The sequence below is a fragment of the Hakea prostrata genome, chromosome 3 (assembly GCF_041222555.1).
Source record: "Hakea prostrata isolate BN-2017 chromosome 3, UWA_Hpros_2, whole genome shotgun sequence".
NCBI lineage: Eukaryota > Viridiplantae > Streptophyta > Magnoliopsida > Proteales > Proteaceae > Hakea > Hakea prostrata.
The window spans coordinates 58,082,225-58,091,196 of NC_142602.1; positions in this window are offsets into that span (position 1 = coordinate 58,082,225).

Consider the following 8,972-nt stretch of genomic DNA (forward strand, 5'->3'; position numbering starts at 1 on the left):
GTGCATCAGTATTTGGTTATAGTCCAAGTATGCATCCATAAAACTTAGGGTTTCATAGCCAGCAGTACCATCTATCAATAGATCAATCTGAGAGAAGGGGGTAGTAGTCTTTCCAACAAGCTTTCTTAAGATCTGTGTAATTGGTGCACATACCCCATTTCCCCTTTTCCTTCTTGAGCATCAAAACGTTTGGCAACCAAGTTGGACACTTGATCTGTTTGACGAAGCCTCATTGTTCAAGTTTTGTTATCTTGGTCCCGATGGCCTCATGTTTCTCTCGTGGAGAAATTTCTTCTTCTCTGTATCATTGGCTCCACCTTCGGGTTCTATCCATAGTCGGTGTTTTGCTATGCTATGGTCAATCTGTGGAATCCCCCGGATTTCTAACTCGTTAGCCCATGATTTCAGGATTGCGAACACGTGCCTCGAGTCGGCAACAACTGTGCACCATTCAAGTTGAGCCCGAAGGTTCGAAAGAGGACCTAATGATCATGGATGAACCTAGTGATGATTTGATAACTCTCATGGAGTTTAAAATAAGAGAGAAGATTAATCATGATGGTGTTAAAAGGCAATTTTGGCACGTCCGTAGATCGGCGATTGAGAATCCGAATGACGCAAATAAGGTATCAAATCGAAGATCGTTGAAAGACCATTCCAACAAGCCAAAAATATCAGAATCGGAGTCCATTTGGGGGGTCCAACCATGGACCTGTCGGTTGGGCCAGTTGGGTGAACCAACCTCTAACCCCATTTTCTGTTTCGGGGCAAAAACGGAATTTCGGGTTTTTAAGCCCTATTTTAAGTTATAACTCACCTGCAACTGCATTTCTTTATGCTAGAATGAGGTTGAGGCCGCAGGAAGAGGAGAAACCAACAAGAAGAGTGGTTCCCATCCTTCCGAAGGTATTTTGTGATTCGAATCTTTGCAAAAATATTAGGAAATGTTAGATTTCTAGAAGCCTTCACAGTTATATGGACAACTCTCTTCTCTTTATTTGTGGAATTATGGTTGTGCGAGCATGTTAGGGTTATTGTTATCTTTTTTTTTCTTGTTTTATTATCCCTTTCTTGTATAAGAGAGTAATGCCGAGTCCACTTGCGAAAGATTTTGCGCTTTGACTCTCCTAGTCACCCACGGGTGATTTCGAGAGTTAATTTGGGGCTTTTTGATCTAGATTGAATTGGATCAAATTGAAGGCATGCTTATGATCTTTCTATTTCCAATTAGACTTTCCCTTTCATTTCGTTTCGACTTCAAATCAATGGCGAATTTATAGCTTTTAGTCGATTTAGGTTAAAAAGGCGAGTTAAAACCTAGTTTTCCGTTTGGGTTTTTATGGGAATATTTTGAAATATTTTTCTAAATCCAAATTAACTTCTACTTTATTTTTTTAATCCTTTTGCATGATGATTAGGTTTATTACCTTTGTTACCTTCTTGTGGGAGGGAATTCTTGATCTTTGGGAAAGGAATCCAATTGGAAGGTGAGGAATAACTAACCACATTATATTTAATTATTTGTTTTTATTTTAATATCTTTTGTTAAATATAAATTGTTGTAATCTATGTTTATGGTACTATGTTTGTGTGTGACTTTGCACAAAAGGAAGGTAAAACTATTATTTATGATGTTGCTCTTTGCCTTTAAATCTATTATTATTGTTATGAGAATGGAATGTAAATGTATGTGAGGGAGAGGGGGAATATTATTATTCTCTCTACCTTGTATTTTCCACTAAGGTTGTGGGTTCGCCCATTACCCTAGTAACTTTATGTGTGCTATTAAACTCAATTGCATGATTTATAGGTGTTTAGAAGTGTTGGGCTAGGAATCCCTATGAACACTACTACCCTTCCGGTAGGAGTATTGAAACCGGTTAACCCGTGATGCTAGTGGCTGGGTCCTGTATATCGAGAAAGCCCACTATCATCATAGAGAGATAGGGTTGCATATAATAGATATGGGCTCTTGGGCGCTTAAGACTAGTAACCAACCCATAAGAGGACATGGAGAACATCCTGTCCATTATATGTGGATGACCGTTGGGTTAAAGAATGAGATCCAATAGATGCCTCTTGTTGAGGATTCCATTTATAGTTGGGAAGGTATTGAACTAACAGAGCATTAGGCATGAGGGGGAGATATCCGGACCATATGTAGTATGGGACTGTATGACTTTGCACTATGCTAAGTTTATCCCTGACACGATCTAGATTTTATACCAATGGTGATGCAAGAGAGTGGTGACTTGATCCCCAACCATGGCTTGATGAGACTTTACCCAATAGCCACGGAGAACCCAACAGACATGTTTTGGTGTCGTGAGGGAAGAGTGATGAGATTGCCCAAAGAAGACTGGTGTATGACTTAATGCGTATTTGCTTTAGAGACTACATTATAGAGTTAGCAACCTCATATCATCACCATGCATTTGTTTATTTATATTATTAAATACATGATTGTCTTATTAATTATGACATGGAAATTGGATGAATATATGATGTGATTGTTAGTTACCTCATTGAGTTCTATGAACTCATTCCTTTATTTTTGTTTGTTCTTTAGACTGCTCTACAGGTTATGAGGACCCCACTATTGTTGAGGATCCTTTGTCAAGTAATTATCAGAATGGAGTATTTGGAGAAGTGGAGGCACATGACGCTTCTTGTTTGTGCCAGGACTACTTTTATGGAGTTTTTTTACCTTAGAGTTTTCCTTAGATTATTTTTGTTGCAACATAAAACATTTTTGCTTTTCTTAGAACTCTAATGTTTAGTTTTTGAAAGGAAGTTTAATTTGGATATTGTAATCCTTTCTTTTCATTCTTGATTATTAAATAGTTGAACTTGTTTATTTTCCTGTCCATTTAATTTTACTTTATCATGTATTGTATGGAATTGTCACTGAACCTAGATCTTACGGTGTATCACCTCCACGGGTATTCAGGTATAATCAGATTCGGCTTGATGGGGTGTGACACAATCCTTGGCATATCTTTTGCTACCGTGAAATCCTGTGGTTGCTCTAAACTGATAAAGGTCCCCCGATCCGGATCCTCAAGTTGTAGCTACACTTTCTCGAGCTTTTCAACTGGCTCCGCTCTTTGCATGTTTTCCTCATCCATATCATCTCTAACATCAATGGCCATGGTTGTTGTAGTTGTTGGACCTTTTCTCGTTTTCTTTAAGTCAAATAGCACTGGCGAGATGCCTTTTGGTCGGACATTAACTCTCTAACTCCATTCTTAGTTGGGAGTTTCACCTTTATATTCTTTGTTGATGGCACAACACCCAACTAAGTAAAGGTTGATCTTCCAATGATTAAATTGTAGGCCTGCAGATCTCAAACGACCAAGAAGGTTGTTCTTAATGTTGTCTCTCGAGGTTATGTTCTGAAGGTTAAGTCCAATTGTATTGTTCCTTCAACTACGGTTGAAGATCATATGAATCACATACGGGTTGAGTTAGGGATGAGTAAGTCATCTTTTAACTTCAACATCTGGTATGCTTCATATGAGAAGAGATCTGCTAAAGACCTTGAGTCAACCATAACTTGATGTACCTCCTGTCGGGCTAACTCTACCTTGATCACAATTGCATCATCATCTGGAGTTTGGATGCCTCTTCTTCTATGAACATTATTGTTTTTCATGCTGCGCTTCTTCGTGGTCTCTACCGACCCCGGAAACTTTGATTGGGCTTTTAATTTTCTTATGGACTCTAGGGTTGGTCCTCCAAAGATGGTGTAGATTGGTGACGATTCCCTGCCTCTTCCCATCCTTTCTTAGCGGTAGACTATTCATTCTTTCTCTCTTTGCTCCTTAAGATGTCTCTTCTCCTTTCCTCAGCTTGGCTTCTCCCTTGGCTGCTGCCTCATGCCTGAACTCTTAACATACCTAGATAAATAGCCCTTCATATTTGTCTTTCAATCTTAAACTTCATGTTTTGATAGTCATCCATGTAATGCCCATAGTCTTTATGGAATATGTAGTGCTTGTTCATATTTATGTCTTCAACCTTTAAGATCATCTATGCCAACCATTTTAAAAGATCTTGATCCCTTATCCACATTAGTATTTCAAACCTTCTCGCATTCAAAGGGGCATAGTCTTCCTGATCAGGTCATCTATTTGTTTAATTTATCTGTCCTTTTTTGTTGTGGTCGATTGTTCAAGGCTTCGAACTTTGTGGTTGATTGGTAACCTTTGCTCTTTGTTCGCCTCCTGTACCTCTGCACGTCAAGTTTCAATTATCTTTGAAACTCTGGCCTACTTTTGGCACTTATGGAGTAGTTCAGCCCAATTACTGGTTTGTCTTGCAATAGACCCTCCAAGACTCGGGGATGGGTATCCAATTATACAATGTAGTCTTAGCAACTTGCTTGTCCAAATCCTTGACCTCGATTGAATTTTTATTAAAACACAACAAGTAGTCCCAAATGGACTCATTCCTTTTTTGTTTAATGGGGAACAAAGTCTTTGTGGTTTTCCTTGTTCTGATCCCACTCTGGAACTAACTAATGAATTTTGTCCCAAGCTCATCAAAACTTGTTATAAATCCCCAAGGTAGGTTGGAGAACAACTTCTGTGCTGTTCCTATCAAGGATGAGGGGAACGCCCAACAGAGGATCTCAACGAAGTTCCTGGCCACTACCATGATGTTCTTATAGTTATTCACATGTGCCATTGGATCTCCGCTTCCTTCAAACAAGGAAAAAGTCGGCAATTGGAAGTTATGGGGGATTTCAAACCAAGCAATTGCTTATGGGAATGCAGTCTTCCTAAAGATCGAGTAGATGTCATTAGCTCCCTTCTTATCAAGCTGGCCTAATTGCTCATTGATATTTTCCAACTCCTTGGTGATTTTGGTTACCTGAACAAATGGTGTATAGACGCTTTCCTCAACTTAAGGGTAAATCGGGCTGTGTCCAGAACCTTCTTTGCAAGTGTGTTAGGGTTCCCATTCGGCTCCTCTCCATATGCCTTGATCCATCATTGCTACTTCTTCTCGAGAGGTTGCTTGTTCATCTTGGTCCATATTGCCTATCTTCCACTTGATCAACTAGATGATTGGCCCTCTGATTGGGATTCTTGTTTCTGGGTTGCAAGAAAATTTGCCTTTGTTCTTAATCCTTTTGGGGTCTTGGTGAATGAGGGCGTCTCAGCAACTGATGGCATTTGGGAGATGGGTGTTAGCAAGACACTAGGATCAATCTCCTCATCCTCCTGTGTATCGTTATTGGGGCCTCTTGGGACTCCTACTCAATGAACAAAACCCCTTATAGGTGTTTCTAATCTAAGGACCTTGTGTTTTAATCTGACTAACTTGCTGCTATGAGACTAGGAGAAACAGTACCTCGTTATTCTGGCTATCTGGGATCTACTAACTTCTTGGATCTATGGGATCTGCACATTATCTAGGGGAGGAGGGGGAGATAAGTTCTTCTTATGTCTCAAAGCATTTGCATTCCTTTGAGTCATTGACTTAGTTTCAACTACTGGTGTAACAACCCCCGTAATTCTAACCCGAAATCCATATTGCAGGTCACTCGAAAGTCTAGTCGGATTAAGTTGTGGAGTGTCCGGATAAAAGTCCATGATCCATACCTTGAACCCATGGATCTGGATTCTCTAGATGAAGAACCTACCTTACTAGGGAAGTTGGATCTCTAGTAGAAGGCAAAAAGCATTTGGAGATGTTCGGAATGAAGGTAAGACCTCCCCCATGGGTTGTTTAGGGTTAGGTTGAGGTTGGGAGTCAACCCCTTGAGCAAAGCACCCAAGTGCAGCAATATAATAGGGGGCGGCTGCTTAAGGCGGTTGATTGGGCCAATCAACGGCCCCAAGCGACGGCCATGGTCTGTTTGCGGGATTTTGCCCTAATTTACCCCCTGTCCTCTATAAATAGCAAATCCTATGTTTTTAACTCCTTATTATATTAGGGATTGCGGTTTTGGACGTTTAGGAGGCAGTGGACACGTGCTGGAAGATGAGGAAAGCTTGGATTGCGATTTGGATCTATTCCTCTCGTCTGTTTACTAATCTGGTTGAGGTAAGTGAATCCCCTTCACTCCTTTCTTTTCTTTCAACTTTAGATTGGTATTGGATCCATCTCCTTCATGTTGGGGTGACCTATTTATGATTGGCTAGTTACCCTAATCAATGTGTTTGAGAAGATCCTGTCCATAAACGAATCCCTGTATTCGAATAAATGATGGATCTAATCAAGGGAGATGATTTGGGTGATAGATCTGTGTTAATTTTAGGTTTATGTATTGCTCCTTTGTTACAGATTTGTTAAGATTGGAATTTGGATTAAGATCATCCCAAAAACGAATTGAAATTGGATGACCAAAAGTCTGATTTGGAGTTGGAAACTGTCTGTAACAGGAGCGGTTGCTCAAGGCGGTCGCTTGACCCAAGCGACCAGTCGGGTCACAATGACTGTGAGTTTGGTTTTTTCTCTGATTTGACTCATGACTCTTATGTATTCTTGTATTTGTATATTTAAGTGACCTCTTTGAAGTTTTCTTGCATTTTTATAATTTTTACATATTTACAGGTAAAGACACACTATCTTGTTTATATGCAATAACATGAGTATTGATGAATTAGTTGCTTCCTTTATTATTCATTAATCATGTACCTTGTTTTAGTTGTTTAATTCACTTTAATACTTCTATATAATTGTTGTTTGTGTCTTATTTATATATTGATCCTTTCGGTAGGGGAATTGAAGTAGATGACCCGTCACAATGGTGATGTGACTCTGTTTCATCCTATAGCGATAACCAGTCCATGTAGAGACTCAGTGGTCCACTATTGTTCATGTAATGGTAGGGTTGCATATGTTAGGGTTGTGCTCATGGACATCCAAGGAGTGGCCCAGGTGTCTTGAGGAGTCATGAGAGCTTTCTGCCCCAATAATATGTGGATGACCATAGGGTTAGGAAGTGGAGTCCAACAAGCGTGCTTGATCCATGAGGGTTCTCATTCTTAGGTTGTGAGGGATACGGAACTGAGTTGATTGGTTCCATAGGGGAAGTATCTGGACTTCATATAGTGTGTTACCAGTATGACCTTGCATTGGATTAGAAACCCCGACATGCGCCAGTACTCATTACCAATGGTCATGGTAAGAGAGTGTTGACTTAAATCCCAACCATGGATGCCTGATGAGGACTTTACCCCTTTACCCAAGATCCCAATAGAGGTAATTAGTCCGTGAGGGATCATAGTGACTAGACCTACCCAGAGGAGGGCTGGTGTTATATCTTAAAGGATGTCAACTGTCTAAAGACTTGCATAGTTAGATCTTAGTAGCATTCATATTACTGCATATCATCCATATCATATGTGTAATGATTTTGTTGACATATGTATGAGATATGTGTTATCCTTACTGAGTTCGTCAAAACTCATTCCTTTTTTTCTTGTATGTTATATTAAACTACATAGATGATTTCACGTCGCCGGAAATCGGAGATAATTCGTATGGCCGAACACTCTTGTATGAAGAGGATGTGGCACCGTTAGTGGGAGATAGAGATAGCATGCACAAAGCCTCCTGCGGATGCTTGGAGTGTGCTTATAACACCCATTGATGGCCGAAGGAGGCAGATTGGTAGACATTTTGTAGATTGTCTGGAGAAGAACTGGAGAACCCCCTTCCTTATTAAGCATTAACAATATTTTATAGCCTTAGAAAAATAATTTGGATTGAAGTTAATTTAGTTTAATTTGATTGCTTCCGCTGAACTCGTTATTTCTTCTGAACATTGATTCTTTCTTTGATTATTTTATTGGAGTATTTAGACTCTTGTAATCCTTTTTATTAATTATTGAACTTGCTCTTGTTCTTGATTATCTATACTTGCATTTATTATTGTTGCTAGGTAAAACTGTGGATCGTGTGATGGTCGCACCCACAGGTTGTCAAGGCAGTATTCGAGACCGGCGGGTGAGGTGTGACAACTGGCCTCGGTCGTGAAGTTGAGGGATTCGCCATTGGCTTTTTTATCAGTTTTCCATAGAAGATGCCAAAATGGTGTGTATTGAATCGACTGAATTGGTGAAGGCCTACAAGAAAGAGTAAGACGCTGGCTGACCAGGGTGGTTGGGAATCTACCTCCGACAATAAAATTAGTATAAGCACCACTCAAAAGGCTCTATTAGGTTGCAGAGCTTAAACAAGAAATCACACACAGTAGAGAGTGATTCAATGACCTTGGCCTTGCTTGGGTGTAGGTTTTATATATGCTTTATCTTGATTATGTCAGTAGGATCTGTGTGGCCGGCTTCTTCCATCTTAGAGTTTGAGTTTTTTCATGATTCAAGGATTCCGAAGGATCTGACTTTCTTTCTTAGAATAGATTTCCCTCCTATTATGTCTTCCCAGTCCATCGAGACTGAGATTCTTGCCTTTACCTTCTTAGGGTTGGTTTTTTTTGTTGCGCACATTGTGCCTTGGCGCATCCTTGGTTGTCCTGACATTTTCCTGGGTCTAGGTTTTTGTCAGATCATGCGGTTTGCTCGGCGTATTCCTTATCCATCAACAGGAAAAGAAAAAAATGTTTTTGTTACAAAAAGTTTAAATAAGAAACTTTAAGTTTCTAGGGTTTCAAAATTAGGAGGTTATATTTTCATGTGAAAAAGAGCAGATTGACTCTCCGTCCTTTAAAGAGAGGTGTTTTTTTCTTTTTAATATGATGTGGGCTCAAAACTGTGCCAAAAACGTTGATTTGTTTCTTGGGGGGGGGGGGGGAATACACAAAGTACAGATGGGATTACCCATACAATGTTTTGGAGATTTCTGCTTCAAAAATCCAGAAAACACAAGGAATAAGAAACATGAACATTACCATACAATCCTTTATAATTTCCTAAGTCAAAAGAACTAATTAATAGATGATTCAATTAGTTCAGGGATATGTTTTTTCCTTTTATTTGTATAGATATTACATCCAACAA